Source organism: Phocoena sinus, chromosome 13, assembly GCF_008692025.1.
Source record: "Phocoena sinus isolate mPhoSin1 chromosome 13, mPhoSin1.pri, whole genome shotgun sequence".
In the NCBI taxonomy this organism is placed as follows: Eukaryota; Metazoa; Chordata; class Mammalia; order Artiodactyla; family Phocoenidae; genus Phocoena; species Phocoena sinus.
Genome location: NC_045775.1, coordinates 28,921,779 through 28,949,504, shown reverse-complemented (window position 1 = coordinate 28,949,504; position 27,726 = coordinate 28,921,779). Strand labels below are relative to the sequence as shown.

General features: G+C 38.4%; 2 pseudogenes; both read left to right on the top strand.

The window, feature by feature from the left end:
* Positions 1 to 5,113: 5,113 nt before the first annotated feature.
* LOC116764857 lies at positions 5,114 to 5,207 on the top strand (annotated as a pseudogene).
* Positions 5,208 to 17,531: 12,324 nt separating this feature from the next.
* Positions 17,532 to 18,193, top strand: LOC116764446 (annotated as a pseudogene).
* The last annotated feature ends 9,533 nt before the right edge of the window (positions 18,194 to 27,726 follow it).

Genomic DNA, 27,726 nt, shown 5'->3' with positions numbered 1-27,726 from the left:
TATTCCCTGTGCTGTACAATATATCCTTGTAGCTTATTTATTTTACACATAGGAGTTTGTACCTGTTAGTTCCTTACCCCTATCTTGCCCCTCCTTCCTACCCTCTCCCCACTGATAACCACTAGTTTGCTCTTTATATCAGGGAGTCTGTTTCAGAGTATAGTTTTCTCCTGTTCATTACCTAGAGGTCAAATCTGTCTCCTTTAGATCACAGGTTTACTTAAATTATAGCCCCAGGTAGTTTTCACCTACAGGTTTTTTTTTTTTTTCAGGCTCCTCTCACAGTTATTGGACCCTCATTCCAGTCTCAGCTTTAAGCAGTGAGGCTTAGTTTGGTCTATCACTCATGAGGCACTTCTGTTCTTTTATTCACCAGAAATCTAAGACAACTGGCTACTTCTGCTAATTTCTACTCCTGAACTCTGAAGCACCACAAATTCTTTAATATATTATATTTATATAATATGCAAAATTTTGTGTATTATATGGAATCATATATATATGAATCTGTAGCACTTAGCTTCTAGCAGAGTGCATGACATTAAGTAGCCACATATTAAATACTTATAAGGTTGAAGTTGATTGACTATATTATGAACTTGGTTACTAAGTTATCATAGTAAAATTTAAAAAATTTTACCAATGAGGTTTTTCCAAATGAGGTTTTCTTTGTTAAGCATTGTAATTCTGTGTTTAGCTAAAATTATACTGAAGCGAGTTTATTTTCATGAAAATAAATGTACTTTTATGTTGGCAATCCAAACTCCATTCTTTGGCTTTAAATGAATCAAAATGATTGTACTAGATTTTCAAGATCTTAAACAAGGTCTGAAAGAATCAACAAAGATACTAAATAGCACACTTACAGGATAAAATTTCCTTTTGGGAAAATAAAATAAAAAATATTTTTTTAAGGAAGTCATCTGATAATTTTACACTAATGTGTTCATAGTTGGTGATCAAACTTGTGGAAATGTTCTGGAAACCTCAAAAATATGGTAAACAACATACTATTTATCTGAAAGTTAAGGGAGGTCATGTCAGAAAAAGAAAATACTTGTGAAGCCATAAGCTTTGCATTGCACATAGAGTTGCTCTTAATGGTCTAATATTAATTTAAAGCAAATTTAATTTAAACTTTGAACATATGTACTGTTATTTAATAAATTTTAGAAAAAATAGATTAAAAGAATTGAAGAAAGGAAGGTAGTGGGAGATAAGGAAGCTCATAATAGCCTTTGACTCTCAAAAATAATTTGTGGTGCATGTTTTTATGTTAAATGAATTAAACAATGGAAACAACATGTTTATATTGATACTATCAGAAAAAGAGCAAGTGCTTCCAATATAATCACAAATACAGAATAGTCAATTAGAAACTCCATATGCTGAGAGTCATGAGAACATCACTGTATTAAAACCAAGTGTGCTATCATATTTGTTTTCTGAGACCGCCATAACAATTAAACACAAATTTGGTGACTTAAAAGGGCAGTTTATTTTCTCACAGTTCTGGAGGCCAGAAGTTGGGCAGGGCTGAACTCCCTTTAGAGCCGCTAGGAGAGATTCTGTTCCTTGCCTCTTTCAGCTTCTAGTGCCTGTTGGCATTCCTTGGGTTGTGGCTGCATCATTTCACATCACCTCCTTCTCTGTGTGTCTCTAAACTCCATCTGTCTCTCTCATAAGAATACTTGTGATGGCACCCAGCTAATACAGGATAATCTCCTTTTTCCAAGATTCTTAATTTAGTCACACCTTTTGCCCTATAAAGTAATATTCACTCTTTTGCCATGTAAGGTACTATTCACAGATTCTAGGGATTAGGATGTTGTATTGATTTTCTAGTGCTGCCATTACAAAACACCACAGATTTCGTAACTTAAACAATAAAAGTTTATTGTTTCACAGTCCTGGAGACTAGCAGCCTGAGATCAAGGTGTTGGCAGGTTTGATGTCTCCCAAGGCTCCCTCCTTGGCTTGTAGACTACCCCCTTCTCATTGTATCCTCATGTGTTCTTTCCTCTCTGCACATGTGCCCCTGGTGCCTCTTTGTGTGTCCAAATTTCTTTTTCTTATAAGGACACTAGTCAGTTTGGCTCACCCTAAAGGCCTCATTTTAACTTAATTTCCTCCTTAAAGACCTTTTCTCCACATACAGTCACATTCTGACATACTGGGAGTTAAGGCTTCAACGTGTTAATGTGGGAGGCACAATTCAGCCCATGCCATACATGAACATATATTTTTTGGGCCACCATTCAGCCCATTACAAATATGTAACTTTTGATTGAAATCATAAGGGAAGAAAGCTAAATATAATTTATTTTGCTCCATTCACCAATGCAGACAAATGTAATACATTTATGAGGTAGTCTCATTAATATAGTTAAAATTTCATGGATAAATAACTCTATCAGGAGTTTCTGACAATTAACTAGAAAAATCACTTACACGGAACAGTCATTTCTCAATGAGGCAAGATTAAATGTTAGCATATTGCAAAATCTCACACTGATATTTATTTGGGAATATAAAGAAAGTTTCCCCTTTCATTTATGGATTTATAGATACACTTGTGAAGATTACAATAGAAAAGAATTCTCCCTTGACTAAAGGAAAACATGTAATTTAAGTTGAGGTGTAATTTGTACTATATGCTGCAATTGCTTGAATTCAATGAGAAAATGAAGTAAATTCCAATACACTTTCCTGGGAATCATTCCAGCTCTCAATAATCTGTTGCATTGGATGCCAGGAAGTGGCTGTTCATAGAAAGATGGCCCAAAGTCCACATCAACACACACAAGTAGGTTGCTTTCATAGTAGCATTATCTTTGATTACAAAGAAAGTGAACTAATTTTATTATATATATTTGCAGAGATATATCATGCATGTACCATGTACATGCAACCAGGACACCTAAGAACATAAAAATTACAAATATAAAAAAATCATACCAATATAGCAGAAGGAGTAACACTCCCAAACTCATTCTGTGAGACCACCATCACACTGATACCAAAACCAGACAAAGATGTCACAAAGACAGAAAACTACAGGCCAATATCACTGATAAACATAGATGCAAAAATCATCAACAAAATACTAGCAAACAGAATCCAACAGCACAGATCCAACAGATCCAATCCAAAAGGATCATATACCATGATCAAGTGGGGTTTATCCCAGGAATGCAAGGATTCTTCAATATATGCAAATCATCAATGTGATACACCATATTAACAAATTGAAGGAGAAAAACCATATGATCATCTCAATAGATGCAGAAAAAGCTTTCGACAAAATTCAACACCAATTTATGATAAAAACCTTCCAGAAAGTATGCATAGAGGGAACTTACCTCAACATAATAAAAGCCATATATGACAAACCCACAGCCAACATCGTCCTCAATGGTGAAAAACTGAAACCATTTTCACTAAGATCAGGAACAAGACAAGGTTGCCCACTCTCACCACTCCTATTCAACATAGTTTTGGAAGTTTTAACCACAGCAGTAAGAGAAGAAAAAGAAATAAAAGGAATCCAAATCAGAAAAGAAGAAGTAAAGCTGTCACTGTTTGCAGATGACATGATACTATACATAGAGAATCCTAAAGACTGTACCAGAAAACTCCTAGTCAATGAATTTGGTAAAGTGGCACATACAAAATTAATGTACAGAAATCTCTTGCATTCCTATACACTAATGATGAAAAGTCTGAAAGAGAAATTAAGGAAACACTCCCATTTACCATTGCAACAAAAAGAATGAAATACCTAGGAATAAATCTACCTAAGGAGACAAAAGACCTGTATGCAGAAAACTATAAGACACTGATGAAAGAAACTAAAGATGATACAAACAGATGGAGAGATATAACATGTTCTTGGATTGGAAGAATCAATATTGTGAAAATGACTCTACTACCCAAAGCAATCTACAGATTCAATGTAATCCCTATCAAACTACCACTGGCATTTTTCACAGAACCAGAACAAAAAGTTTCACAATTTGTATGGAAACACAAAAGACCCCAAATAGCCAAAGCAATCTCGAGAAAGAAAAACGGAGCTGGAGGAATCAGTCTCCCTGACTTCATGCTATACTACAAAGCTACAGTAATCAAGACAGTCTGGTACTGGCACAAAAACAGAAAGATAGATCAATGGAACAGGATAGAAAGCCCAGAGATAAACAAACCCATGCACATATGGTCACCTTATTTTTGATAAAGGAGGCAAGAATATACAATGGAGAAGAGACAGCGTCTTCAATAAGTGGTGCTGCGAAAACTGGACAGCTACATGTAAAAGAATGAAATTAGAACACTCCCTAACACCATACACAAAAATAAATGCAAAATGGAGTAAAGACCTAAATGTAAGGCCAGACACCATCAATCTCTTAGAGGAAAACATAGGCAGAACATTCTATGACATAAATCACAGCAAGATCCTTTTTGACCCACCTTCTAGAGAAATGGAAAAAAAACCAAAATAAACAAATGGGACCTAATGAAACTTCAAAGCTTTTGCACAGCAAAGGAAACCATAAACAGGACCAAAAGACAACCCTCAGAATGGGAGAAAATATTTGCAAATGAAGCAACTGACAAAGGATTAATCTCCAAAATTTACAAGCAGCTTGTGCAGCTCAATAACAAAAAAACAACCCAATCCAAAAATGGGCAGAAGACCTAAATAGACATTTCTCCAAAGAAGATATACAGATGGCCAACAAACACATGAAAGAATGCTCAACATCATTAATCATTAGAGAAACGCAAATCAAAACTACTATGAGATATCATCTCACACCGGTCAGAATGGCCATCATCAAAAAATCCAGAAACAATAAATACTGGAGAGGGTGTGGAGAAAAGGGAAACCTCTTGCTCTGTTGGTGGGAATGTAAATTGATACAACCACTATGTAGAACAGTATGGAGGTTCCTTAAAAAACTAAAAATAGAACTGTCCGGAGCATTTTAAAACCACATATAGTGCCATTGCAGTTTTGTTACTAAATTCAAGATTTTGATACTGAATTCAAGACATTTAAAAATGTCATCTTTTTATGTTTTTATATTGTGTCAATCAATACCAGTTAGTGCTTGCTTTGGCAGCATATATACTAAAAGAGAAGATTAGCGTGACCCTTGTGCAAGGATGGCACACAAATTCGTGAAGCGTTCCATGTTTTTTTAACAATAGCCAGGTCATGGAAGCAACCTAAATGTCCATCAACAGAGGAATAGATAAAGAAGATGTAGTACATATATACAATGGAATATTACTCAGTCATAAAAAGGAATGAAATTGGGTCATTTGTAGAGACATGGATGAACCTAGAGACTGTCATACAGACTGAAGTAAGTCAGAGAAAAACAAATATCATATATTAACACATATATGTGGAATCTGAAAAAATTGGTATAGATGATCTTATTTACAAAGTAGAAACAGAGACACAGATGTAGAGAACAAATCTATGGATACCAAGGGGGAAGGAGGAATGGGATGAACTGGGAGATTGGGATTGACATATATACACTATTGATACTATGTATAAAATGGGTAACTAATGAGAACCTGTGTAGCACAGGGAACTCTACTCAGTGCTCTGTGGTGACCTAAATGAGAAGGAAATCCAAAAAAGAGGCGATATAGGTGTATGAATAGCTGATTTACTTTGCTGTACAGTATGAACTAACACAATATTTCAAAGCAACTATACTCCAATTAAAAAAATCAATACCATTTAAAATTTTAACTTGTATGTCTAACATATTGGTTATCTTTTTCAGTTTTGTGCTTGTCAAATTTGAAAAGCACACTTTCCTACTCTTTGCATAGGTCACTGCAAAAAATATTGACCAGAATTAGACCAAGGGTAGTTACCCTGTTAGAGATTTACTTTAGGTAGTACTGCATCATTCATCAATATTGTTGACATGCAATTATTTAAACAGTGGCTAATCTGGGTACCATACAGTTAGTTGTATCAGCTCCGGTTTTGAGATAATGTGATTTTATGTTCTGGCCTCTGGTCTGAGGCTAGTACAGAAAGAGGTCTATTTGTGTTATTCTTTCTCAAAATAGAAGACCTGGAACCAAAAAACACAACCACTTTAATGCCACAGCAAATTGTGAAAAGTCTAGTTAGTTTCACAAATCTTTACCTGTGACTTTCTGAAGTCAAATTAGGAAGAAGGCAAGGGCAAATGTAGTACAATTTTAGTTTATAAAAAATGGTTAAAAATTTGAAAAAGCAGGCATATTTTCTCTACCATAATAATTATGGGAAAATCTCTCTTACTAGTAATGTCTCAAAATTTTCTTCTTAAACCATTCAAGAAGATTATTTTTATACCTGCCTTCTGGAGTGATTTATTTTTGAAGGGTGGTAAATTGTATATTTATGTGTTTGTTACCCGAACAATGAACAGTTTCTCCACATTGTGTTTTGCTGCCAAATTAATTTATTTAGTAATAGATAAACTTTCTGTGTCAATTAGGAATCCTGGTTGAAGGATCAGACCCTGACTGGGGAATTTACTGGAATGATACTAGTGGGGAGGGAAATATTCATGAGAAGGGGGCAGGTGGTAGGTAGGTAGGGGTGCTGTCTAAAGAGTCAGGGGCATAGCAAGCTGTCCACAGCCAGAGTGACCAGAAGCAGCCATGAATGACCGCCAACTGCACCTCTGTCTTCTCACCCTCCTCGGGATGGGATTCAGTGTCTTGAGAGTTGGCTTCTGATTGGCCAAGCTTACATCATGAGCTTTCTCCCAGCTATATCCTGGAGAAGAATCTGTTCCTCTTTTCTTTCATAGTGGGAAACAGAAGCCTGATTGTATTAATTTTCCAGGGCTGCAGTAACAAAATACCACAGACTGCGTGGCTTAAGCAACTGAAATTTATTTTCTTGCAGTTCTAGAGGCTAGAAATCCAACATTGAGGTGTCAGGAGGGTTGGTTCCTTCTGAGGGCTGTGACGGAAGAATCTTTTCCAGGCCTCTTTTCTTGGTTTGTAGATGGCCAGCTTCTCCATGTATCTTCACTTAGTCTCCCCTCTCTATGTGTCTGTGTCTAAATGTTCTCTTACAAAGACAGCATTCATATTGGATTAGGGCTCACTCTAATGATGCTATTTTAATTTATATCTTTAAAGACCCTATCTCCAAATATAGTTACATTCTAAAGTACTAGAAATTAAGACATCAACACATGAATTTGTGTGGGTGTGTGTCGGAGGGGCACAATTCAGCTTATAACACTGGCATTGCTCTTCCATTGACACAGTACAATGTGCAACTTACCCCGAACAAAAACTGGGTTGCTCTTACAAAGAGGGATGGCTTCGGAGCAGCTAAAAAATGGTAAACATCATTCTACGTTTTTTTTTTGTGACCATATTTATGGAAATTAATTTTTATTCTTTTAAATTGCAAGAAAATACTATGTACAGAAAACTTGAAAATCTAAAAAAAATCAACCACATACAATATTCAAGGTTGGTAAGGGTACAAGAAAATGAACATGTCCTCTCTGTTGGTGGGAATGCAGGCTTTTATATGCCTTGCTATCATTCTACTTTTATACACTGCTGAAGTGGAGTTGTGTCACTTAAACCTCTCTTCAAGAAAAAATTTGCTATTCAGGTGCAATAAGTGCAGTTAGCAGACAATTTCCTGCTGTTATTTGCTTCAGCTTTCAAGCTATGACTCTGCTCTTTTCGGGCAGCCACCAGCCAATGAGTGAGCATGGCAGGGGGTACTAGGGCCTGGCCATTTCTGTCCAATCCTGACCTCCTCTAATAGGCACTCTTTGCTTCAGAGCTGCCTTTTAGTTTGTCTAAGACTTGGTCAAATCTACATAGTGATCTGAGCTTTGTTTTCTTGCTGTCTTTATTTTTCATAATTCTTTGTTACTCTGTTCATGGGTTTGCAAATCTTTGTGCTTTTCAGTGATGTAAACCTTGTGGTTTTAATGTAATATTTGTTTTCTTTCACTATCTTATCCTTAATGACATCATGGAAATTTTGTTGTATATTTTTCTGAAATCGGTTAAGTTATATTGTTGGCAGTTCACTATCTTCAAGCCTAATTTGGGACTCCTTAAATTAGTGACTCATTTAAGGCCCAGATAGAAAGTAGGGGAGAGAGATAGAGACAGAAAACAGGGAGATGTCTCCCTCTGAGTATTTGTATGGTAGAATATAAAACTGAGGGACTATTGGTGACCGTGGTCTGTGCTATGAACTTACGAGCAGAAGAAGGACTGAAGTTAGAAAGAAGAGTCAAGCAGATAGAGAAAAGTAGACTGAGAGAGGGAGAGTCTGTTCTGGCTCCTTACAGAAGGACTAAAGGACTCTTTGGTCCGGTCAGGGATAGGGCATCCGGTCCCAGCTCCATTTCTGAGTCTAGGCTGATCTTCACTCTGGCTTTGATGCAACCCTCTAGAAGTCTTTTAATGAATTCCCTTGACTTTGCATCTATTAGTTTAAATTGGGTTGCCATGTTTTGCAACTCAGAAAGTTCTCTCTATCACAGAGCGTCAGCACTTTGCATAACAAAATAGGCACTCAGAAAATTTTAGTAAAATCTACGCCTTGTTGCATTTTTTAGGTCTTTCAACTATGTCTTCTTGGTGGTCGCAAAACTTCTTTTATTGTTTGAATTTATACAGTCTGAAGCTATAGATATGTGATAATGCTAAGCGCAGTGTTCTGCAATCTGTTGTCACTTATGAAATATTACTTAGCAAAAATAATAACAGGGATGGGGGAGAGAGACTATTGGACTAAAGGAAAAAATTTCCTCCTCATTAAAGAATCAGATTTTAGGTAAAGAATTTTTGTTTATCTGAAGAGTTCATTTTCCAGTTATTCTTTGGTAGGGCAAGGTTTTAGGTTTACAGTGGGGCAGGGGAACTAGACAGAAACAGCTTCCCTAACTGAGCTCTGAATCTGTACATAGACCAGCAGAGAAATTGTCAATGGAGTTGACAATTGTCAATGGAGTTCAAACTATCTGAGAAGGAGGGTGGCATTCTTTTATTTGGATGAGGTCCCTAGGTCACCTGAGAACATGGGTTTCTTCATGTAGTCCCAAAATGGGATGTAATATTCCACAGAGAACGCTAGAGGCAAAAATTCAGAGGGATTAAAATTGGTAGACGTGGATGAGTCTGTTCTTACAATGATCTAATGGTCCAAATATACTGAAACCTAGGTCTCTGAGGATAAAAGTGCTTAGTTTGACCTCAGACACCATGAGAGCATCTTCTGTCCTAGGTAGCAATCCAGGGTATCTTTCCTTCCCTAGCCAATATCAGGCTAGATTTCCTCTTCACTAAGAGATGAGCTTTGATTTTCGCCCTACTTTTTCCAGGTGTTTCACACTCATATGCTGATCTGGAGCCTTCATGTTGATCCCTGAGGGCAGGCCTCATCTTCAATATGATTTAGGGAATTGACTGGAAGTCCATGCTCTGACCATAGGTCTTGGAGTCACCTTCCAAGTTCTCTGAGATGGCTCCTCAGCATCTTGGCAGCAACACCTTATCCTTTTTAATCTTGTCACTCTATGCAACAAGGCATAGGGGTCCTGAACTTGTTCTCCTGATCATTTTGTTGCCATTAGGAAATGAGTGATCTCTGCCTTTCTGCCTTTTTTCAGCTGTTGTTTTTAATGATTCCCAACTTCTTCTCTGATCGTGGAACCTGTGAGTGGAAAATGTAAGACTGTGAAGAATAGAAGCTGGTGGTGTTTTCCAAGTGCGTGTGCAGGCTGTATTTCATCTATTAATTCATGATGATGGTGCCCACAAGGGCCAGAGGGATCTTCACATCATCTCCAAGCCCTTTTAACAGCTGACGAAAACCAGATCTTATAATTAACAAAGAAGATAGGGTTTTCCATATATAGCCCATGCAGCTCATACCCAGGGCCTGTGAGATTTCTGATGGAATTCTCTCTGAATTATTATTATGAAGCTACATGGTTAATGCTGTCACTTGGACATTGATAGAAAAAAATGTGTGCTTGACTAGACTCTTAAGTGTAATGTCTAAGACAAGATAATTGCAAGCACATCTTACTAATTCTTGATTACTTGTTAATGGAAGAGAACAAGTAGATGGTTTATTTTGGAAAAAAGTGAGTAACACATCATTCTGCAGTGCCAATAGCTCATACAAGCAATGGGAAAGAGTGGTGGACACAGGGCTTTGGAGATCCTTTCCTCTGACTTTCAGTGCCAGTTCTGACCCTTTCTGATGGTGTGACTCAACCCCTCTAAACTGGTAATAGTCTTACCTATCTCATAAGGTTTTTTTGCTAGAATTACATATGATAATACCTATAATTTAAAAATATTTATAGTATTACATTATAAATCCAAATATTTGTAAAAACATCTTACATATTGTTTGGTGCCTGATAGAGGGTAATTTATTCATAAAAAGTTCTTGAGCACCTACACTATATACAGGCAGTTTGCTAGTGCAGGGGATGAGAGGACAGATAAGTCACAGTTCTTGCTTCCAGAAGGTTACAGTCTAATCAGAGAGAAAGATATATAAATAGACACTTTTAGTGCAATGTAGTGAGGGCAATCACAGAGAAAGACATAAGGAAGTTAGAAGCACAGATGAGAGACGTGTAACAAGGCTGGAGGTGGAGGTGGGATCAGGGAAGTCTCTGGGAATAAATGCCTGAGCTGATAGTGAGCCAGAAAATAATGAATAAAGATGAGATATATACATTTTCAAGATGATATCACATTCAATATTATATGAGTTTACTTTTTATTTTCTTTAATTCACATTGAATCACCAACATTTTTCATATTTTTGGTCAATTATTGGTGGTTCCAGGACTCAATTTGTTGGTGTTAGGGAAGGAGGAACCAAATTTATGGACCATTGTGGGTTTATAATTGCATATTAAAATTCTTCACATTGGTCTTTAAAAGACCAGCCAAAAGACTAAGAAGAAAAAAATAAGACTAGAAAGACATTAAAAGTGGGAAATATCAGGTGTTATGAAATTAGACTCTGGGAAGTATAAACCAGAGGGAAAATTAAGGCAGTAAATATTACTGGTATGTCCACATACCAGTAATCTTGCTTTCTTGAGGTGGAAGCTGCCTAGCAACAGAGGCACCACTAGGCCCACTCTCCACAACTGGTCAGCCCTTTAAGGCTGGAGTTGTTGAGATCAGGGGCTACAGTTTAGGCCCTCCCTGGTTTAGAGCAGTTTACGGATTATTTATAACTAAGTACTTTAAAGTCCTGGGACACGCAGGACCCAGAAGACTCAAGGCAGAGCTCTGGGAGTTGGTTAATAATATGCAGCTTTGTTGCCAGTTAAATAGATTTTTGTGGACTAACCTTGGAACTTTACCATCTTTATAACTTTTGACAATGGGTAAATTAATTCTAACTACCAACAGGCATTTAGAACACAATCCAGCCGTAAGATAGAGTAACTTAACCATGTCTTTTTCAGGCCTTGAGGTAAGTCTATGGAAGTCTGGAGTTTGTACCTAAAATTCATAAATGCCATTTAGTGATTGTTTCTTCATTTTTGTGCTCTGTTGTTAATACATTTCCTGAGTATTGCATCTCTAGAATCCTCTCAATGTCTTTTCAATTAACAATTTGGTTGAATAAAAAATCAAGTAGCATTTATGGGATTAAGTGTATAGGGCATTTTGCTGAGTAGGTTTATAAAATAGCGTTCTGAATTTCAAGATGCTTGCACCATAATATCATTCCAAGAACAAACCAACCCTTGGGCCAGGCCTTCAGGAAATTCAAACATCTGGATTAAAAAATATGTCAGGAACAGTCAATCATCCAGTTTTGTCAACATGATGCCAAAGACCTAGATTATTGAAAAGATTTCCAACCAGATGTTATGTAGTCTGTGGATGTACCTAGAATCAAAACTAAAAACACACACCAAGGAATAACACGCATCAACAGTTTTCCATTTGAGCCCATTGCATACATTTTTGCTTTTTGAGCTGGAACAAGGAGAAAGTTAAGTTCAGAATTTATGCAGATGATGGAGGTTTTTTCCTTACAGTGACCTGGAAGATAGTCATTAAAGAATAACTAAAGAATATTTAAATAGTATGTTGAAAACATACTAGGTGTTAGCAGAAAGCAATATAGAATTTTGGTGGACTCTATGTAGACTGTTTATTTGGGATTGTACAAACTGAGAAACATTTAGTCTTTTACAGGAAACAAATGGAATTTTTTGGTTTTGTTTTAGTTTAAAAAAGCTCTATTTTTGAAATGTTTTAAAATGTATTTATTTTATAATAAAGCAAAAATACTTGTAAGTGCTAACAGCTACCATTTATTGAGCACTTACTAAGTGGCTTGCTCTGTACTAAGTACATTTCCTGAAATAAACTCAGGAAATATGTACTGTTGTTATCCTTCTCTTCCAGCTTAGAAAACTGAGGCACTGAGAAGTTCAATAATTACTCAAGACTTCACAACTCTTAGATAGTAGAGTTGGGATTTGAAGTCAGGCAGTTCATCTCCAGAGTCTGCCTTATCCACTCAAGTAGACTGTATTCTAGCAGCCCTGCCCTGGGAATCTGGGGCAAATCTGAAGTAGGTTAACAAGGTCTTCAATAGAACAACAACTGGCAACAACAACAATGGCAATAATAATGGTAAATATATATTGAGGACTTAATATGTTATAGTGATTTTATCTTTATCTCTAATTTTTAATACTCCTCTTACATTAATACATTGTACAGATAAGGACGCTGCAATGTGGAGAGGTTGGGTAATGACCAATATCACCAGGTTCTTACGTGGTGGAGCCAGGAGTGATTCCTGGTCTGGGGTCAGATTATTAAAACACTAGGCTCGTGTCTTCACTCCCTGCAGTTGTCACAGTGTTTTGGGGTCCTCTGTGATGCAGGTACCCAAGAGATGTTCTGGGTATCTCCTTTGGTCACTCTTCTCAGTCCTCCTACATCCCTTTTAGGCAGCTCTTTCTCTTGGTCCCGTTCATGGTCTAATTCTTAGGAGTGTCTTATTCCATTTCCTTAGGGCTCTGTTCTCAAGAACACTGTGGTTGCGTGGGCTTGGATTTTCCTTCAAGATAGAACTTGATGTTCAGCTATGGGGAGTGTGGTCACTTGACAGCCTCCAGCTGCTAATGCCTACAGGACCCACTTCAGTTTTCCAGATGAAGCTGTGCTCTTCCTGGGCAGTGACTAGCCAGCTACTGAGCACAGAGGTGCTAGGACCCGGCCGTTTCTACCTGATAAAGCGTTGTTCCACTGCTCCTCATTGTGTTGGCAAGACTTAGTCAGATCTGTGTGGTGATCTGATCTTTTCCCCATCCCATCCTGCTTCCTCTCCCTTTTTATTTCTCACAAGCATTAACCCACCCTTTCTCCAGTCACAACACATAAACCTCTTGCACTCCTAACATCATCTCAGTGCCCACTTCCCAAGGGACCCATTGGTACTACAACTGAGTGGGTGATCTATCCAAGGCAGAAGATGAGTTTAAGTGGGGGTAGTGTGCTACCCATCTGTGGTAACACATTATTCACTGACAGGAGGTATCTGTCATTAAGCATAGAGTTGGAAATATGAATGGGAACCTTAGGAGTGTGATAGGTAGAGAGAGAGAGAGAATGAGAGAGAGAACGAGAGACAGAGAATAAACGCATGTGGGTGGTGAGCTCAAAGGAAGACTTTTAGATAGATATTTAGTCTATTCTATTTATCCATAGGTCTGTCATTTAGCCCTTCTTTATTTACTCTTAAGCTATAGTGTTGAAGAACATTGTAATTCATAGGTTGAAATAAGCACAAAAACCCCACCAAAAGCACTAATTTTGGTTTTATTTTATTATCAATCTATAGTCAATTTTCAAGTACTCACAAAGTGCCTAGAACAATACCTGATGCACAGTAGTGAGTTCTCAATAAATATTTATTGAATAAATGAAAGAATGAATAAAAGTTTAAAAAATTCAACACATATACTTTTGAGCCAGTAAAAAGAGTTCTTCAGGATGGCTAATCATGACAGTTGTCAATAGATAGAAAATTTTCAGGCCGAATAAAAGGAAAACTTCATTTTGTATACAAAACCATTTGCCCTAGCCAGACAGTATCCCACAGCATAGTTAACATCTGAAAGCCTGTATAAGGAAGTGGACTTAACTCCCACCCTCTGGGACTTGGATTGTAATAGGACTTCCTGGTCAAATGAAAAGTCAAGTCACTATTGTGGCTGAGAAACCAAGGGATGGCTTATGACGAGGGGAACCCCCAAAACAATCTGAATGTTCATACAATCTAAGAAAAGTAGCAAGTTTTCTATGTATCTGGCTTCAAGTTATATAACTACTTCTTCAAATCAGAGAGCTGCCCAGAAGCCCTTCCTATTCAGAAAATCTGGAGATGCCCCTGCATTCTTCTAAAAAGTGTATATGACCTGAATGGGTTAGAGGTTGTGTTGGCAGATTAGAGAACTCTCAGGGAAGCACCTTGAATTCTCAAAGGGAGGCAGTTATGGGATTGCAATTGAAGGTGGGAAGGGCTATGATTGGCTCACTTGGGAGACTCAGCTGACATTGGATTGAAGTTCTGAGACACAGCTGATACTAATGCTCCTTGTAAATTGTAATTGGTGTAGGAGTACTGCTATGCAAAATTCCTCATATAATCTCACTTTGTTTTAGTGTTTTGTGGTGTAACTTGGTGATGCAGTAGAAGACATAAGTATATCTTATCCTATTTGAGAAAGAATTTGGACAGCAATACAATTTCGTTAAAAATTGGAGCAAATTGCAGTTTGAGGAGGCCAATATAAAATGGTAGAGAGGATAAAAGAAAATGGTGAGGGATTTCCCTGGTGGCGCAGTGGTTAAGAATCCGCCTGCCAAAGCTAGGGGACACAGGTTTGAGCCCTGGTCAGGGAAGATCCCACATGCTGCGGAGCAACTAAGCCCGTGCGCCACAACTACTGAGCCTGCGCTCTAGAGCCCACGAGCCACAACTACTGCAGCCCATGCACCTAGAGCCCACGCACAGCAACGAACACCCAACGCAGCCAAAAATAAATAAATTAAAAATAAGATAGTGGTGAGTAAAATAAATTGGAACAAGTGTGTTTTCATTGTATCAGACTGAAAAATCACTAACGTAATACTAGTTCTCCTTATGCATAATTAAATAAAATGTTCTTATATTAATTTATCAAATTGTAAGATTATTTTATGCAGTTTGAATGACAGTGAAGGGTCTCACTGGTGAGGAAAAATGGAATATTTCAAAAGAAAAAACATTGGATAAAGAATATTAAAAAAGGATATGTGAAAAATAATGAGGGATAGTCAACTATGGCAAATACTTCATTCCGATGTAATACAGCAAAGTTGATTTAAAGGAAATTGATAAGAATAAAATAAATTTAAATCTGAGATGTCAATCTCTAAACACTGTAACTTTTAAGGTAATGCCAACTAAATCATTTGTTACTGATGTCAGAACATTCAGGTATTTGGGGAAAATGTCATTTTAAAAATTATGCTTCTACTACGTACTGGTTATGAATTATTCAGTAAATGTGTGGGGGTGATATTATTTACAGCTCATTTCCTGCCAACTTCTGTTTTTCACTAAATTTTTCTTTTTTAAACTTGAGGCAGCTTCACAATGTAATTGGTAATAGAAGCAGATGGCGCATCTTTGACCCTTCTAGGCAATCAGTTATTTTCAAGATATGGGGACAGACAGTATGCACTAAAATCAGCCCTATCTTTTTTAGCTGTCAAAGAGTAGACTTGGTCATAAAATTTGAGTAAAGAACCTGAGAGAGCTTCTAGTACAATCCTTGTATTTTACAGGTGAGAAAATGCTTGGTTAGAGAGGTAGTAAATTGATCAGCTCAAGGTCATGTAGGAAGTAAATAGGACCAGATCTCAGCCACTTGACTTAGTGTTAGAGTTTCCTTGCCCCCACTTCTAGTATCAAGGCTGTCTTTTCTTTTTGGGGAGATTAGAATATTTATATATTATATAAAATTATAAAACATTTTAAGCATCCTGAAAATTAGCAAAAATAATATAACTCTGGAGTACTTTCTCGCTCAGTTCTGTCAAAACTTAAAACACTGCCATATTTTCATCAGCTTTTAAAAAATATAGCTTGATAGCCTTTGTCTTCTTTTATAGATCAGAACAGCTACATTCAATTTACACTGAAATGATAGCCATGGACTGTTTTGGTAACTTTAAAAATCAATTACGTAAACACTCTCAATTCCCTAAAAATAGTAAATAATGAAAATGAAATATTATTACCGATATTAGTAATAAGTAGACATCATTGTTCTGCTTACTGTACGACAGGCACTATTTACATGTATTGTATTATTTTATATAAAGTCACATTTTGTTATTCTCTGAGGGTTCAACTCATTTTCTTCTAGACAAAATTATCTATCTTTTGTTATTATTCTTTCTGGCTGAAATAGTAATGTGTTACGTAGGCCTGTTTTTTCTGTTGGGCCAAAAGGCCGCTAATAGCCTAAGCAGTTTATTTGTATGGGAAAAAAACAAGTGCTTTATTTTTGGGGTGATGCCACCTCCTGTTGAGCTCTTCAACTGCAGGAGCAGAATTGGTGCTAGATTTCTGTGTCTACTAGTCCCCTTAGTTGGCCATTCTTGTTTAGGGCCAACCCATACACTTTATGGTGGTGACTCTGATGGCCAGAAAGAGCACTCTCAAGGCTGGTGAGAAGTATTGTGAAAACATTTGAACCTGCTTTTGGATGGGTTTATTGAAATTATGTTTGAATATTGATTACACCCAATGATATTCTGAAAATTCACATCAAAGAGAACGAGGAAAGCATGCTGTGAATGAAGGCCGGGCAGAGGAGAAGCTGGGAACCCATCCAGATTTTTCTCACAGAAATCAAGCCTTCCTTGAAACAGATCCTGAATCAAAATGTTTGGTTGTCAAAGCACATTCCTCCTGAGAATGAGATGGACTGAGAGCTAAAGCGACTGAGATGAAAGAAGTGGAATGTAAGGTAACAAAAAGTCTTGTCTGCCTCCAATAATTTCTACATCTTCTCCCTCCTGAAGTTTCCCCCACAGAGTACAATAAAGATGGTGACTTTGTCATCCTCACCCACCATGTCCATCACCTTATATTTCACCCATCTTATACTTCTCACCTTTCCCCAAATCAGGTAAAGACTTTCACATTTTCTGTCATTTATTCATGCCACTTATTTCCTGGCCTGAATTTCCTTTCTTTCCTTTACCTGGAAAACTTCTACTACAGTCAAGTTTCAGGAACGCAACTCAGGAATAGGGTAGTTAAATAGAGATAAAACTACATATTTAGACTACTCTAATTTGGATCTCAAAAGTCTAAACTCAAAAAAGTGTCTCCTACATAGTATGAACTCAAGATGTGTTAGTAGTTTTTCCTTATGGCAGCACACGGCGGCAAGATGGTGGTGCAAATTTCCAAGGAGAGGAAGTTTGTCACCGATAATATCTTCAAAGCTGAACTGAATGGGTTTCTCACTCAGGAGCTGGCTGAAGATGGATACTATGGAGTTCTGAGTTACACCAGCCATGACAGAAATCTGACTGCTGTGGTTCAGAAAAGATCTAGCTTCCCTGAGGGCAGTGTAGAGCCTTATACTGAAAAGGTGGCCACAAGAGGTCTGTGTGCTATTGCCCAGGCAGAGTCTCTGTATTACAGATTCCTAGGAGGACTTGCTGTGTGGAGGAGGGCCTGCTGTGGTATGCTGCCGTTCGTCATGGAATGTGGGGCTAAAGCCTGCATAGTCATGGTACTGGGAAACTCTGAGGATATAGCACTAAATCCATGAAGTTTGTGGATGGCCTGATGATCTGGGACTCTGTTAACCACTATGTTGACACTGCCACGCGCCACGTGCTACACAGTCAGGGTGTGCTGGGCATCAAAGTGAAGGTCATGCTGCCTTGGGACCCAAGTGGTAAGATTGGCCTTAAGAAGCCCCTTCCTGACCTCGTGAGCATTGTGGAACCCCCAAATGAGATAACACCCACCACTCCCATCTCTGAAGAGAAGGGTGGGAAGCTGGAGCTACTTACCATGCCCCAGCCAGTACTCCTAGCATAATAGGGTGTCCTTGGCAGCTGGATCTGGATGTTACTCTGTAAAGACCTTTAATAAAATAAAATATTTTTTAAAGACCTGTGGACTGACTAGACTGTACACTCAGTGTTCAGACTGAGGGTCATGTTGCTCCATGGGAGCGTTACTTTTTTTTTTTTTTTGCATCAGCTTTTATTTTTTTTTTTTATTTTATTTTTTTAACATCTTTATTGGAGTATAATTGCTTTACAATGGCATGGGAGCATTACTTGATTGATTCTTAGAGCTGTCTGGCTCACAATGTTTCTTTGCTTTCCCTGAAATCCTCTTGGTTTCAATTGTATCTGTGAGGCAAGGGCCAGAACAGGAGGACCCAAGCAGAGGTAACCAGAGAAGTATCCTGTTGAGGGGTAAATCTGGTGATGGTGTAAGCTGATTGCTAACAGGAAAGCACCTTGATTAACTCATCTGTAGTTCAGGGTTGTAGGTTTAGAAGAGGGATATGTTTAAGATGATTTTCTGTATTGCACATAGAAAATGAATACAGCAACCATTTTGTTTGGGGGTTATTCAGAAAAAGAGAAATATTAGTAGAATGAAGGAAGTAGATAATGTTTTTTATGTTTAAGAGTCTTGATAATTTTTGTTGGACTATGAGGTCTTCTTCCGCAATATTTTGTCTGCAGTTAGGTCCCTGTGTACAGTTTCATCCAAAAGCTTTAGAGATGCCATGAGCAGCACTTTACCTGAAGTGAGACTCATTGACCTGTGGATCACAGATTATATGTTTACCAGGCTCTGGTATACTTAGCTAGGCCTGGGCGCACTTGGTTGTGTCCTACTCTTACCTCAGGGTGTAGATCATGGCCCTTTTCTGTCTAGCCATGAGCCAAAGGTCCTGCTTCTACAGACTGGCACTGGAAATTGAGATACTCCTGCCTTCTCTGACGTGGAATGCTCCTGTCCTGTACCATAGTTCAGTGGTGAAGGACATGGGCCCTGGAGTCAGATATACTTGGGTGAGATTCTAGTTCCTTTATATCTAAGCTTAGTGAAGGTTTTCAACATCTCATTTGTAAATTAGAGCTAACAGTAAATTCCCGTATTGTGAGCATTAAATAATAATATAGAAACCACTCAATATGGTGCACAAGGAAGTGATTAATACTTCTTTGACTTCTAAGATTCCCAATAGCCAATGTCCAAAGCCAGCTGAACATTGGCTGTTGGGATGCCCTACTAGGATTCTGGTTATTGACCTTTACATGTCAGACCTACTGTTGAGTAAGCAGTTCTCCTTGCAGTCTATCTTCCTTTTGTTTCTCTGTTCTCCTCTAGCAAGATCCTAACAAGGAAGGGATGGGAGGAGCACAGAAGCATCTCTCTGTCTCATAATTTGTCTTGGTTTTGGCCTTGGTAAGACAAAAGACATTGATTATTTTAGAACGCAGTAATTAAGTAGGTAGGGTACAGACTGCCAATAATATCAAGAAAGCAATTCATTAAGCAGCGTAGGTGCTGTTGGTTAATAAACTGGCTTTAAACAAAAATTTGCCATGAGTGAGCCAAAATCTTGTATAATTTGTCTAAAGATAAGGGGGAGTTGACCTCATTTCTCAAGTGTTTCCAGATATTATCCATAAATGAGCATAAAATAAATATTCTTGAAAATGAATCTAGGATTTTTTTTTTAAAATAAACTGTGATCCTTAAAATGATGCTCAAATCTTGAGGAAATAGCACTTGTGTTTAGCATATTTCATTGTCTCGCTCCAGTGATGGGGTAAAATGACCATAAATTTTACAGTCAGACAGGCATGGTGTTTAATTCTGCTCTGGTATTAACTTATTATCACTGAACCTTTGTTTTCTCTTAGGTGAAATACCTTTAGTTTTCTCTATTTTACAAGATGGCTGTACAGATTAAATGTGGTAATGCCTGTCAAGTTCCTTGTGTCATGCCATGCCCAATTTCTATCTTTATCTTTGTCTTCCAGACCTATATGGAGAGCATACTTACGTTAAATGAACTTAGTGAAAACACACAACTTCTTATCTGAAAACTACTCTGCATTCATCCCCTCATACAAGAAACATCAATGTGATATAATGTTCTAAGATAGGACTTGCTGACTATCTGATCTTTTTTTACTTTGGGCAATGCAACTCAAGTTATGAATAGGAAGGAGGGAAGTGAAGTGATTGAATTCATTGACTTGGATAAATGGGAAAAGGAGTGTTACTGAGCATATGCTATCATGAGTGAAGTTGTTACCATGTACTATTCATGGCACAAATAATTATTGAATGGCTAGGGCAAGGAAGGCACTGTCCTAGGTGCTGGGGGCATAACAGTGAATGAAACAGGTCAAGTTCCTGGCCTTATGAAACTTAAGTGCTAGTGAAGGGATACAGAAAATAAATAACTCAGTAAAAGCGCTATAGAGAGTGATCATGATGTTAAGAAAAATAAAGCAAAATAAGAGGGGCAAGAAGTGCTGGGGTAGGTGTGGGATTTCTATCTTATATAGGGTGGCCAGAGAAGGACTTTTTGATAAGGTGACATTTGGGCAGGGGTATGAAGGGAGTGAAGGAGAGTTTGGAGATGTTAAGCCTCAGAGTGTTCATCCCAGAGAAATAAGTTGCAGAGACTCTTGAGGAAGGAGGAAACATGGACTGTTAAAAGAATATCAAGAAGATTGGTGTCATTGGTGCAAGAATGAGAGCTTAAAAGATGAGATCAGAGAAATGAAGCATGAATGCACTGTTGTTCCACAGGAGCAGTTTGTAAGTTTGTGGAGTGTTTTGTGTTGTCAGAATGATTGAGGTGTGCTACTGTTATAGAATGGGTAGAGGCCACAGATGCTAGATAGATGGGATGGTTCCGCACAGTGAAGAATTGTCCTACATCTCACCCACTTTTCACATATCTGAATGGGTATTTGTAGAGTGTAAGGCTGCCACATACAGTTGTGTGAGTTGTGTACTGCAGAATTTTTGGAAGCACCATTGACATGGACCTGTTGGCATGGTGTCCCCATAGGACTGTGTTGTGCACAATCTGTACAGCTGTAAGTGACATCCCTGCACATAGTAAAACACTGTTTATAGTTTTTGGAGTCTAAAACCTAACTCCGTTTTACGTGTAGACATTAACCTGGAATGGAAGTTGTAGAGCAGATTTAAGTTTTGGGTGTGTGGTTGACCCTATGATCGTCCTGGAATGATGCTATGCTCTGCAAGTGAAGGTGTTTAAAATCATGACTACCTTGCTCAGTATTGGCATTTGCTGCTGGTTCAGCTGAAGTGGAAAGGAGTTGAAGCTGAGAGCGGGGGAGGTGTGGAGAGGGAAAAGTTAGGAGGAAGAAAAGCAAGAAGGAATTCATGTTTCTGCACATGTGGGGTTGTGTTTTACTCATTTAAAACATAATTAAGTGACAGGACCAAGTTCTTTTATTAGGGATACCTTTGGAGTTGGGGCCGCCTGCCCTCCCAGGTCAGTGGGTTTGAGTGGTGGCCATGAAATTCACACTCATCATGTACCAACACTACAGCTTTGCAACAATGCTTCCTGTCATCTAACTTTGCCCATTCCAAACTCTGTCTGAGGACTTTCCTCTTATATCACATTTTCTGGGACATTGTATTAGTTTCCTCTTGCTACTGGACATATTACCACAGATTTAGTGGTAATCTAAACAACACAATTTTATTCTCTTACTGTTCTGGAGTTCAGAAGTCTGAGACACACTAACTGTGCTAAAATCAAGGTGTAGGTAGGGCCATGTTCTCTCTGGAAGCTCTAGTAGAGACTCTATTTCTTTCCCCTTTCCAGCTTCTAGAGACTGCCTGCTTTCCTTGGCTTGTGGCCTCGTCCTCTGTCTTCAAACCCAGCAGTGTAACATCCTCAAATCTCTTTTTTTTCTTTAACGTACACTCCCGTCTCCCTCTTATAGGGGCCCCTGTGATTCCATTGGGTCCACCTGGATAATCCATGATCATCTCCGCATCCCAAGATCCTTAACTTAATCACATCTGCAAAGTTACTTTTGCCATATAAAGTAACATATTCATAGATTCTAGGGATTAGGGCATGTGTGTTTTTGGGGCACCATTAATTCACCTATTACAGAAATTGACACCTAAAATATCCAGGTCAAGGAGAGGACTGAGGTGGGGGTTGGGTGGTGATGGTGGCAGTGCTGAGCTAGCGTCACATATCCAGCAAACTGTGAACTGTTCAGACACACCATCATTTCAGACCAACCCCCTCCCTTCTCATGGTCATGATACCATCTTAGTGATGTGGACATTTTGGTAATCATTAGTGCTGATCATGAAATATTTTTAGTCCTCCCTTTGGGCACATGGACAACTTGCACTTCTCTTCCCTCTTAGGGTTAGGTGTGACCACGTGACTTGCTGTAATCAATGAAATGAGAACAGAAATGACAAATGTGAACTGTGGGCTGAGTTTTAAGGGCTGGTGCATGATTTGCTGTGTTCTCATTTTCCTGCCAGAGCAAACATGGCAGCACACAGATTAAATCTCCCTTGGTGTAGGTTCCTGAGTGAAAGTAAATGGAGTAGGGCCCCCAGCAGATCCCTAAGGGACAAACACCCTGAATGATAAATGAAATTTCTTCTTTTAAGCCATTCAGATTTGGGGGTAACTTTTACTGCAGCATAACCTAGCCTGCCCTGACTGATATAGGCATCCTCCATAAGAAACCAATTTAGGGCTTACTCCCTATCCTGATCCTTCCCACCAGGGCACAATTCCCTGATACCCTCCCTATTTATCAAGGAAGTCTTTTAGGGCCTAATATAACCCGACCACTTAAATCCCAGTTTGGAGGAGGCTGTTCATCTATAGCTCCATTCACCTTTCCAAAATTTATAGACCAATGGTCAGAGTGAGCATGTCAGTCTGGTCTGAGAGAAGTACACTCATAATTGTATCTTTTAAAGACCACACAACTGTTCTACTCAGTAGCCACTGTGGATTTCCCATATAAAACAACACTGCTTTCCTCCACCTAAAACACTGAGTCACTTCTTTCTGCACCTCCTGGTACCACCATTATTCTAGTAGTTGGTAGAATTTCAGCTTGCCCTCTGACCTCTTTCTTCTGACCTATGGATACCAGCTGCCTGGGAGGAGAACAATGGGATGAACTTGTGGCAGCCGACTCCATCAGTCTTCCTCATGTGTGTCCACACCAGCCCTGGCCTCTCTGCTGAAATTCCACCACTACACTAAAACCTAATAATTAGTGTTGATTTCCCTGAAACAGCCCAAATATGCTTGAAAGAGTTCCTCAGCACCATTGGCCCCATTTCATGCATCAGCAGTAAAGGGTAGAGCCTGAAGAACAGTCATGAGGATGTACCTCTGACTTAGGAGTGCACCAGCCTTGGAAAAGTCAGACCCAGCCCTGCTAAGGGAGGCATTCTCATGTGGTGAGGTCAGCTCCATCCACGGACTTTTAAATAAATCCTGCCCATCCACCCAATGCATTACTGAGGATGTATAAAAACCTGTCAATGCAATTTCTCCGAACACCCTCCTGCTTACCTTGCTCTCTTTTCAATCCAGGCTCTGCTTCCTACCTCAGGATCTCCTTACATCAATGATCTATTCAGATGCATCTCTTTAGTTTTAACCTGAGTCATTTTACTTAGGATAGGAGCTTAGACTACTTCTGGCTCATGCACCTGCAGCTTCAGTAGAGAGGGGCTTTTGTCTCTAACCATCAGCCTGGGCGACCAGCTTGTGTGGACTCCTTCCCAGTGCATGGGTACCAGCTAGTGCCAATCTCTGAAATTAAAAACTCTCCTCAGTGGTGTCAGACCTAATCAGGGCTCACAAATAGGACAAGATTGAATTTCTTATTTTTTTAGGTTAGCTTGACCTGAAGTCAAGAGTTCAGACATGTACTCAAGCTTATACTCAGAACTATTAGCTTTTAGATGCATCCACTCTTTCTAAGAAAGTAACTCAGGACTTCCCTGAAAGAGAGGCAGGGAGACTAATACCTTCTGAGAATATCGAGGTCATGATGCTCATGTTTTAAATCATGTCGGGGCAGGGGGATTCTTACAAACTAATGGGTAAGAAATTGCTCTGCTTCTCAGTGACTCTCCAGTGCCTTCCTAAAGCAAGCGCATAGAGGGAATCATGAGCAGATGTAACTACCCAGCACAGTTGTGCGTTCCTCATTTATTACAGAGCTTCCGTGCAAGGAGAGGGGGACAAGCAGGCAGGGATAAAAAGGGCAGCTTTTGTGTCCTTGAGCAACTCCTGGGAGTCGCTACCAACAAATTGGATAAAATTACAATTAAGACACTTGGGAAATTGAACCAGGAAAGTTCATCCTCCCATATTGAATTTTAAGGTGATTTCCAGTCATGGGGCAGGATAAAAGGAGGTCATTTTGAAACTGATCACGTGGGAATATTAGTGTGAGGTTTGGGAACTTCTAAGAAACAGCAGGATGCCTTGAAGAATTGTATTAGCTTCTCCAATATTTGTTTTCTGTGAAATTTATTCCATTGAACCTTTGAAACAAAAATAAAGGGAAATAATATTTTTGCTTCATTTTCAGTCAGTTATTGAGACAGAAAAATTCAGATTTCAATAATTCTAGACTCTTAACATCCAGAAATTCAGGAGTAATTTTGCTAGCCTCTGAATATAGAGAAACAAAATAAAATAAACTAAATCGCTAACTTGGCAATACACTGACTTCTGTTTTATCTTGCGATTTGCCTGGACTCCAATAAACTACTTCTTTCCCCCAATTTTGTGTGTGTTGATCCAGAATCATTTTTTGATTATTGTTAGATTGACCGAAGGCGTGTGAAACATTTTCATTTAAAACACAAGAAAAAGAAAAGATGTGAGGATGCAGCAGGGGTGAGAATAGAAAGCACTGGTACGGTGGTGCATTTTGTTTCAATTTAAAATAAAAAATTGAAAACAGTTTAATTCTAGTTTATATCTCTTGTCTTAACTACATGGACTGTAACTGAACAAATAGAGATGAGATGCTTTATTCATTATTAAATGACACTTTGGCTAAATTAAACTCTTTATAAATAACTGGTGTGTGTGTGTACAGAATTCAGTGACTTTGTACCATATGACCATGATGACATCATCTCTCCCCCCCCCCCCAGCAAATTACTCAACAAGATGGATTTTCTGTTGATAACAGTTTCAGCTCTAATGGAAAGAAATATTTATCTGACAAACCACAGCACGTTAGGATTGCTAAAGGAGTAACAAGGATTTGTAAAGAGCCCTAAAACAGACTCGAGATCAGGATTTGTGGGTTCAAGTCCCAGCCCTGACATTAACTGCTGCTAACCTTGCCCAAATCACTGAGACCATTGAACCTCAGTTTCTTTTTTTTTCTTTTAACATCTTTATTGGAGTATAATTGCTTTACAATGGTGTGTTAGTTTCTGCTTTATAACAAAGTGAATCAGTTGTACATATACATATATCCCCATATCTCTTCCGTCTTGCATCTCCCTCCCTCTCACCCTCCCTATCCCACCGCTCTAGGTGGTCACAAAGCACCGAGCTGATCTCCCTGTGCTATGTGGCTGCTTCCCACTAGCTATCTATTTTACATTTGGTAGTGTATATATGTCAGTGCTACTCTCTTACTTCGTCCCAGCTTACCCTTCCCCCTCCCCGTGTCCTCAAGTCCATTCTCTACGTCTACGTCTTTATTCCTGTCCTGCACCTAGGTTCATCAGAACCATTTTTTTTTTAGATTCCATATATATGTGTTAGATTACAGTATTTGTTTTTCTCTTTCTGACTTACTTCACTCTGTGTGACAGACTCTAGGTCCATCCATCTCACTACAAATAACTCAATTTCATTTCTTTTTATGGCTGAGTAATATTCCATTGTATATATGTGCCACATCTTCTTTATCCATTCATCTGTCGATGGACACTTAGGTTGCTTCCATGTCCTGGTTATTGTAAATACAGCTGCAGTGAACATTGTGGTACATGACTGTTTTTGAATTATGGTTTTCTCAGAGTATATGCCCAGTAGTGGGATTGCTGGGTCGTATGGTAGTTCTAATTTTAGTTTTTTAAGGAACCTCCATACTGTTCTCCATAGTGGATGTATCAATTTAAATTCCTACCAACGTGCAAGAGGGTTCCCTTTTCTCCAAACCCTCTCCAGCATTTACTGTTTGTGGATTTTTGGGTGATGGCCATTCTCACTGGTGTGAGATGATATCTCTTTGTAGTTTTGATTTGCATTTCTCTAATGATTAACAATGTTGAGCATTCTTTCATGTGTTTGTTGGCAATTTGTATATCTTCTTTGGAGAAATGTCTATTTAGGTCTTCTGCCCATTTTTGGATTGGGTTGTTTATTTTTTTGATATTGAGTTGCATGAGCTGCTTGTAAATTTTGGAGATTAATCCTTTGTCAGTTGCTTCATTTGCAAATATTTTCTCCCATTCTGAGGGTTGTCTTTTCATCTTATTTATGTTTTCCTTTGCTGTGCAAAAGGTTTTGAGTTTCATTAGGTCCCATTTGTTTATTTTTGTTTTTATTTCCATTTTTCTAGGAGGTGGGTCAAAGAGGATCTTGCTGTGATTTATGTCAGAGAGTGTTCTGCCTATGTTTTCTTATAAGAGTTTGAGAGTGTCTGGCCTTACATTTAGGTCTTTAATCCATTTTGAGTTTATTTTTGTGTATGGTGTTAGGGAGTGTTCTAATTTCATTCTTTTACATGTAGCTGTCCAGTTTTCCCAGCACCGCGTATTGAAGAGGCTGTCTTTTCTCCACTGTATACTCTTGCCTCCTTTATCAAAGATACGGTGACCATATGTGCGTGGGTTTATCTCTGGGCTTTCTGTCCTGTTCCATTGATCTATCTTTCTGTTTTTGTGCCAGTACCATACTGTCTTGATTACTGTAGCTTTGTAGTATAGTCTTAAGTCAGGGAACCTGATTCCTCCAGCTCCGTTTTTCTTTCTTAAGATTGCTTTGGCTATTCGGGGTCTTTTGTGTTTCCATACAGATTGTGAAATTTTTTATTCTAGTTCTGTGAAAAATGCCATTGGTGGTTTGATAAGGATTGCACTGAACCTGTAGATTGCTTTGGGTAGTAGAGTCATTTTCACAATGTTGATTCTTCCAATCCAAGAACATGGTATATCTCTCTATCTGTTTGTATCATCTTTAATTTCTTTCATCAGTGTCTTATAATTTTCTGCATACAGGTCTTTAATCTCCTTAGGTCGGTTTATTCCTAGATATATATATATATTATATATATATATATTTTATTCCTAGATATTTTATTCGTTTCATTGCAGTGGTAAATGTTTTCTTAATTTCACTTTCAGATTTTTCATCATTAGTGTATAGGAATGCTAGAGATTTCTGTGCATTAATTTTGTATTCTGCTACTTTACCAAATTCATTGATTAGCACTAGTAGTTTTCTGGTAGAGTCTTTAGGATTCTCTATGTATAGTATCATGTCACCTGCAAACAGTGACAGCTTTACT